Here is a 7,698-nt window from a genome sequence, read left to right as displayed (position 1 = left end):
ATTTAGAGAGTTCTATAATTTGCCCTGCGTCACAGACCTTATCATAGGGTTATGTGAAAGTCAGACCCAGATTTTCTGATTTTGGCCTTTACTATATACATTCATATACAACATGCTATATTACATCACCTTTTCTTAAACCAGGAATATCTCAGAATATTGGAAATGTTTCTTAAATGGAAATATCTCCAAAACGGAGGTGGGTGGGATCAGTATATGTAGGGCTGTGTGGTGCAAATGTTGTTTTACGCCTCAATGGTGGTAAAATAAACAAATAAAAAGCCCCAAACAGAAGAACCATTCAGTTCACCACTGTGTGCCTTTCTTCTGGCACGGTGCTTGACACATAGTAAGTGCTCAAGAAATGCTAAATCCTACTGTTAAGTCAGCTATTGAGTTATCTGACCCCCCTCCCCCACTGTGTTTTCTTTTCTTTCTCTCTCTGCAGGTGTGCTTAAGCAGAAAGGAAAATAATTTCAGATTTGCTAGGTTTTCACATGAGTTTAGCATCATTTTGCTTTATAAACTCCAAATAGATACTTAGAAGTGCAGGCAGTCGTTAGTCTCATAATAGCCAGCAAGAAAATTCCTATTTCAGATAAATTGTTTTCTCATGTCCAGTGGAGAAAGTCCCGGATTGCAGAAGAAAGCAGTGCTGGTTCTTTAAAACTTGGTTGACATCAACACACACCCATCTTTGATGAGGTGCAGCTAAATGCAAAATGACTAGTTTGAGCCCCGTCCCAGAAACTCGCTCTTCCTCCCTTGGCCTCCTCTGTCGCCCATTACTGGGCTCCTGTGAGTCATCCCGATAGGGATGTTGCTGGGAATTACTAATGAGAGATCTTGAAGCGCCTCGTAAATGCCCTCCAGCATTACCGAGACAGGCCCAGGCCCTCTGTTTTGTTCCGGGAAATCTTACCAAGTCCTGAATGGATCATTATACTCCAGCCCTCACACCAAGCGACTGCAGATGACAAAAGTCTGTGTGTGTGGGGGGGGACTTCCCTGGTGGCGCAGTGGTTAAGAAGCCGCCTGCCAATGCTAGGGGACACGGGTTCAAGCCCTGGTCCGGTAAGATCCCACATGCCGCGGAGCAACTAAGCCCGTGCGCCACGACTACTGAGCCTGCGCTCTGGAGCCTGCGCGCTACAACTACTGAGCCCGCGAGCCACAACTACTGAAGCCCGCATGCCTAGAGCCCGTGCTCTGCAACAGAGACAAGCCAACACAATGAGAAGCCCGCGCACCGCATCGAAGAGTAGCCCCCGCTCGCCGCAACTAGAGAAAGCCTGTGTGCAGCAACGAAAACCCAACGCAGCCAAAAATAAATAAATAAATAAATAAATATTAAAAAAAAAAGGTCTGTGTGTGTGTGTGCATGCACACGTGCATTTGTGTGAGCTTGTGTGATGAGGGTGAGGTTGAGGGTCCCGAAGAGGGCAACGGCTGATTTCTCTGTGCCGAGAAACACAGCGCTCTCTCAAATGTATCAAATGTTAATACACAGCTTTGTGCTTCAGAGCTTTGGCTAAACTAGCGGGTGTGTTGTACATCCACTTACTGATTGTGGAAACTTGAAGGACTTACTTTCCACCTCTGTCGAATGGGTGGTGTTAGAACCAACCACACAGTAAAGGTCAAGTCTCCTGGAAATAAGAGTAATAAAAATAGCCAATCTCGTGGGGTTGCTGTGAGAGTAATACATCTACAGTTCTTAGCACAGTAAAATGCTCAGTGAATATTACCTACAATATTACTCTATTGTATGCCATGGTTTTTGCAAACTACATACAAGAGAGGCAACATAGATGTCTCAGTTGTTATACCGAGTGTTCAACTTAATACTGTAGTTTTGACTCAGGAAACTGTATAATTGAATAAAGCCAGAGGAAGACTAGCAAAGAAATGCTGGTGAGTTCAAATCCCAGCTCAGCCACTTAGGAGCCCAGGGATAATTTACGTTTATCTCTGTCAGGCTCAGGTAGCTCATCTCAAAGTGCTGATAATGAGAGTACCTACCCAATAGGGTTTTTCTGAGGATGACAAAGCACTGAAAGTCCCTGGCATATAGTAAAGGTTCTAAAATGTTTATTGTTAACATTAATAAGAATTAACAGGGTTTGGGCTCTCAAATAATGAAGGTCATAATCTCTGTTGCATTTGTTTTGGGGTTTCCTGCCTAATTAGACACACACACAAAAATCCTTGAAATTACAGACATTGTCTCCTTTTTTTTTTTGTCTCTCCTAGAGCAAATGACACAGTGCCATTTACCTTGGCCAGCATCCAATAAGCACATAATAGGCAATTGATCATTGATGATTTCCTCATTGCCAAATGAAAAGAGAAAGATTTGTATCAATACATTCTTTGTTTTCTGAGGAAGAGGTCGTTGGAAAATCCCGGAGGGTTTTATTTGAGTGTCATATAGGAAGCAATTCTATATGACAAAAAGAATAGCTTGGCTTTCAACAGCTTGGGTTGAAGCCAAGGCTCTACCACTCACTAGCTGTGTGACCTTAGGCAAATTATTTAACCTCTCTGAGCCTAGTTTCCTCATTCATAAAATTGGGGGTTACTATACTTATGTCTTAGGAAGGTTAAGATGAATATTTGAAATATCAGCTGAAGTGCAATCAACCATTGTCTTCACAAACGTCCATTTGGCCACTGTATATGCTTGATGATTTCTGAGTAGAATTCAGCCCTGTTGGTAAATTATACTATGAAAAAATGTAACTTAAAGCCTCCAAAATGCAGTTACATGGAGAGAACCTTTGTAAAAGTTCATTAAAAGAGCAGGTTCATTTCTAAGGAGATGAAAAACACAGGTATACACACAAGTTTATAAGTCATTTTACTATTACTACATACTATTTATTTATTTTGGCCACATCATGAGGCATGTGAGATCTTAGTTCCCTGACCAGGGATTGAACCTGTGCCCCCTGCAGTGGAAGCGCAGTCTTAACCACTGGACCGCCAGGGAAACCCCAACAAATTGTAATTTATTGAAGAGCTACTATGTGTCTGCCAGATATTTTGTATCTCTACTCACACAATTTGCAAGTTAAGTGTTATTTCCCATTTTGTGTGAGTAAACTTGTTTCTTGTAGAGTTTAAGCCAGACCTGAGTTTGAATCCACCATGCTACATATTACCAAACTTGTTCACCTTGTCCTCATCTGCAAAATGGGAATAATAATAGTGGCTCTTATATGTCATTATAACACTGTAGTTTTACTTTGTAACTTGAGTTCTAGCTTGCTTCAGGAGGTCCCTGACGGCGGGAAGACTGTCTGTCTTCTGCTGTATTCTTAGTACCTATAACTATGCTTGGATCAGTCAAGGTGCTCAATAAATAATTGTCAAATAACGTGTTGCAAAATAACAAAGATTAAATGCCTTACGTGTTACAGCTGTACTTGTTCTATTTGGTTGATTCTGTGGTTCTGGTGAAACACAGTTCCTGTGTTTAATTACAAACCTCATATATAAAGAGACATTTTATTTTCTTTTTTCTTTTTTCAGAAATGTCTGGGGAAATCGAGGTCTGTATGTAGATGTGCCCTCTTTTTTTTTTTTTTTTTGCCCTCTTTAAAGTAATAGAGCATCTCAAAAAAAAAAAATGGAGAAAATCAATTAAATGAGTTAATATTTTGAATAGTGTTTTTTACATGGTAAATACTCAGTAAGTATTAGCAGTTACTATTGTTATTATTAGCAGTAGTAGTAGTAGTATTAATTTTGGAAGATCTAGCTATAACTGTCTGGTCCAGAGTCAAGCTAAGCTGGCTAATGAAAAAAATCGATTGATTTTGAAAAATTCCATTGGTGCTGATAAATGGAATATAAATGGAATATTTCCTGCCATATCAATAAACAAAGGATGTCACAGTCACCAATGATTGCAGCCCTCCAGCGTGAGCTGGTAAGCCCTGAGGAAACTCAGGGCTGAAAAGAATACCTGCCATCTAGCTGCCATCCGACTGTAGCCACTCCCCGTGGTGAGCCCTGAAGAAACTCAGGATGTGAAAATACAGGCGCCAGACAGCTAAGGTGCATATCAAAGGAATGGTTTCAGTGAGTGCAGACTCTTGCATCTTCCCATACATAGAAAAGCGCTAAATTCCTTCCCTTGAGATATCTGGTTTTCTTTATTTAACCATAATCTTTTGATGTTCCCAATTACCTGCTCTTTGTTGCAAAACTCCTATATATCCTGGCCCCTCCCCTCGCCTCCTCGGAGCCGTTTCTCAGAGCTATCTGAAACGCTGTCTCCTGGGCTGCAGCCCTCATATTGCCCCAAATAACTCTCATGTTGTGCTTATAATGTTTTTAAGTTAACAGTACCATATACGTTTCATAATTAACTTTTAAAATTACATCATCAGGGCTTCCCTGGTGGCGCAGTGGTTAAGAATCCGCCTGCCAATGCAGGGGACGTGGGTTCGAGCCCTGGTCCAGGAAAATCCCACATGCCGCGGAGCAACTAAGCCTGTGCGCCACAACTACTGAGTCTGCGCTCTAGAGACCGCGAGCCACAACTACTGAGCCCGAGTGCCACAACTATTGAAGCCCGCATGCCTAGAGCCCGTGCTCCACAACAAGAGAAGCCACCGCAATGAGAAGCCTGCACACCGCAATGAAGAGTAGCCCCCGCTCGCCACAACTAGAGAAAGCCCGTGCGCTGCAACAAAGACCCAACACAGCCAAAAATAAATAAATAAAATAAATAAATTTTTTAAAAAAATTCATCATCACATGGGTCCCCATTCTATGCTTTCTTGCATGATGTAACTTGGCTAATTCCATCAGGGTGAAAATCAGGGAAATTTCATGACAGGATTATTATTGCTAATTATTTTGGACCCAGAGTACATTCTGTTTCGTTCCTGTTTGTCAAGAGCCTGCCTTGACATATCTTACTATGGCTGTTGACTTGGATGAAGGATTATTGAGCTCTGATTGTGTTTTGCCAGAGCTTGAACCACTACATGTGTACTTCCACACTGGATTGGCACCTTAAACGGAACTGATGGAAAGTACCTCCATCGTCAGGGTGAGTAAACTCCAGAAAGAATGGAAGTGGATATCAAGTTGTTTGTCAGTATTCATGAATTGGGCCAGGTGAGCAATTCTAAAACAAGGAAACTCTAGAAGAGTCCTTTTATCTTTGGGGGAAAAACGTTTAGCTAGCAGAGTACTTAGGCAGCCTATGTGTAGCAGCAAATGCCAGATAGCCCTCACCGTTCAGATCTCATTACCTGATTTTTCCACCGAAAGAGAACAGCTATGCAAATTCCTGTATTCTAGTTCCTGGTGATATCAAATGACAGAGTCCAACCTCATTGCAACTTGGATAGAATAGTCTGGGCTCTTGTATGTTTACATGAGCACTGAGATTCCTCCAGAATAATGGGCTTTTCTGTTAAAAAAATAATTTAAGGTACGTTTCCGGTGGTCTCTTGTTTTGTTTTTTACTCTATCCAGGTAGAGTGGAATTCTTTGGAAGTGGAGTTATTCCACAAATGGTTACTGAGCACCTACTATGTGCCGGGCACTATTTTTGGCACTGGAGATACAATGATGGATAACATAGACAAGGCCTCTGACTTCTTGGAGCTCACATGACAGACAACACACGTGTAATCAAAGAAATAGAATCATTTCAGATAGGCACAAAATAGGGAGATGGGATGGAGATAAAATGGGGTTATGTATGGTTACTGTGCTTTGGTTATCCGCAAAGGCCTTCCTAAGGAACTAACATTTGAGCTCAGACTTCAATTATGAGAAGTAGTTGGCCTCACTAAGACCTGGAGGATCAGGGACAGGTCCTTCACAGCTAACAGCTGAAGGAGACCCACACAGATAATCACACAAAGAATCCTGATCAGAAACACAAATATATTTTATTCACCCTGAAGACAAAGGGACAGTATTTCCTACTGTCATCTCTAAACCAATTTATCAAATGGTTCCTGGTTGCCATGCTCTAGTATTACAGAGGCGTTTTATTATTTCAAGGTTGTGTTTGGTGGCACAGCTATGAATGTTAAAATTATTTAAATAAACACGAGTTGCTTAAAGTAAGAATTAAACTGAATAATGCTATTAGGACCATCTTCCATACTTTCCCCAGTTCACAGGCGGAACCAGCTTCTGTAAGGTAAGCATCGGGAAGGAGTGAACTTTGGTCAATTTCTCAGGTCCTGAAATGTTGCACATAGAAGTTATCTGTGAGTCATTTGATCAACCAATCGCTGCACAAAATGCTCTTGAGCGCTAAGTTTAGAGGCACGTGGCCTCCTGTCTTCCAGCTCCTGAGAAATACAATTGTTCTGAGGACATGTGTTTAAAATGAAACAGAGCTGGGATCAGAGTGATGAACTTTTATGGGTTTTGAACCCAGCATCCGGGCTGTCTTCTGACTTCTCTTGGAGGTGTTGCTTCTCCCACCAGCACTCTGTGTGGTTATACAGGGTTATCTCATACTCCAAGGGAGGGATCACGATTTAGGACCAATCAGCATATTCCATCTGCTTGGGTAAGATGGGGTGCATCCATCTGGAATGAACTCATGATCCAAGTCAGTCAAATCAGTGAATCCTGGGACTTTTGCTGGAGCAACTGGAGAGAGAAGACTCTTTCCACTGGGAGGGGTAGCTGAGATCCCAAAGTGGCTGGGTGCCACCATGTAGAGAAGGCTGCCCTAAGGGCAAAGCCAACTCAGAGGAAAGCAAAGCTAAGAAATGGAGGTGAGGGAAAGGGAACATCAAATCCTGATGGTATCGTTTGGGACCATGTATCCATCCATTCCTGATTTTCTGTTCAGGGGCCAACACATTCCTCATTTTTGCTAATTCCATTTTGACCTGGGTTTCTCCTCTTGCATCTTAGAAAGTACTGGCTAATACAGTCATACTAAACATTATGTTGCTATCAGACCTTCCGAGGTTGTATTTTGTGCCCCAACATTGTCTTTGCAATACTCTTGCCCCCATCAGCACCTCTGCCAACGCATCTCGATGGGCTGCTTAGTGTAGTGGTTACAAGGGGTTGATTTAAGCCAAGTTGAAGTCCAGCTACCCTACTTCCTGGCTGTGCAACCTTGAACAGACAGCTCAGAATCTCTGTGTCTCAGTTTCTTCATCTATAAAACATGGATTATGATCATACCTACCTCCTAAGTCTATTAAAGTGATTGAGTTAATTCATGGAAAGCACCTAGAATAGTGCTTGGCAAGCAGGAAATAAATACAAAATAAATGGCTCTTTATGTGTTTTCGTCATGTCTCATGCACACTCACTCTGTTACCCTTTCTTTTATCCAAATCAGCTCTCAGAAAGGAAGCTGAGGGTGCTGACCGACCTCATTCTGAATTGGTTTCTCGCACAAGCGTATCCTCAAAGGAAGCCCTTTCTCTAAGGGACTGAGAAATCCCCGCTAAGGGAATCTGAGGCCTCTGTAGAAGGTCAGAGTGTATTTTCAGGGGCAGAAGAATCTCTACTCATAGAGCTCAATGAGAATTCCACCATTCAGGGGCAAGGCAAATTAAATTCAGACTTGGACAGGGGTCCGAAGGTATGGGGATGGAGGGAAATTATTTTTCATTGAAATAAATAGCCATTTTATGGAATGAACAAGAGGACCTCCACCCCTCGCCCTGCTCTGAGACTCGTGAGCAACGA

Source organism: Balaenoptera physalus (genome assembly GCF_965194825.1).
Source record: "Balaenoptera physalus genome assembly, chromosome: 16".
In the NCBI taxonomy this organism is placed as follows: domain Eukaryota; kingdom Metazoa; phylum Chordata; class Mammalia; order Artiodactyla; family Balaenopteridae; genus Balaenoptera; species Balaenoptera physalus.
The sequence above is the reverse complement of the archived record's forward strand: the minus strand, read 5'-3'. Positions refer to the sequence as shown.